This window comes from Peromyscus californicus, unplaced genomic scaffold (genome assembly GCF_007827085.1).
Source record: "Peromyscus californicus insignis strain IS unplaced genomic scaffold, ASM782708v3 Scaffold_3__1_contigs__length_106647218, whole genome shotgun sequence".
NCBI lineage: Eukaryota > Metazoa > Chordata > Mammalia > Rodentia > Cricetidae > Peromyscus > Peromyscus californicus.
In genome coordinates, this window is record NW_026294551.1 from 36,870,682 (window position 1) to 36,871,514 (window position 833).

An 833-nucleotide genomic window follows, 5' to 3' on the forward strand; every position below is an offset into this window, starting at 1 on the left:
CTCCTGCGGGCACAGCACACGCGGAGTTACACAGCCAGATCTACACTGGCCAGAGGCCCCGCGGCCCTGTGGAGTTGAGCCCCCGGGGCTTCTAGTGGGTGCCCAGGCACACGTGGACCCCGCCCCCTTCTGAGCTGGGGGAGGGAGCATGAGGGAGGGCAGGACCCTAGCCTCCTCCCTTCAGGTTCTGGACCTGGGAGGGTCTACGTGCAGTTTAAGGTCTGCCTGCCCCCAAGACTTGGGGCTGTATGATGAGTAGGTCTTAAGGAAGGACCGCCTTCCCGCAGAGTCTCAGCTACACCCTGTGTTCCTCCCTCCAGCTCAACTAGAGCACAAGGCCTGGGTCTTCTTGACCACTTGGAAATAACTAGGGTCTCATTTTTGGTCCAGGATACTCAGGACACTACCGGGGCTGGCGGGAGAGGAGAGCTAGGCCCAGATTCCTGCAGCCCCACACCTCAGAAGCGCCCAGAGCTGGGGCGCTTCAGGCCAGTGCTCAGCTTTCTGCCCTCACCCAGCACCCCAGTCCAGGTACTCCAAGTGAAGACATTCTGAACCAAAAGCTTCCAAACCCCACACCGCATCCTCCTCACCCGAGGAGCACACTCTCTCTTGGGGTCCCTCTGATCCAGACCCCGAACTCTGCCAGGGGCCTCCTCAAACTGTCCTCACATTCACACAAGCTGGCGCACACACTCGCTCTTTAGTTCCAAAAAGGAATCTTTGGGCCAAAGGATTCAAAGCCTTCTTAGCTAAACACTAGGCCAGTAGGGCGGGTCCATTTCACAATCAGTCTGGCCTTGCCTCCGGGCACAGCTAAATTTAAGTATCTA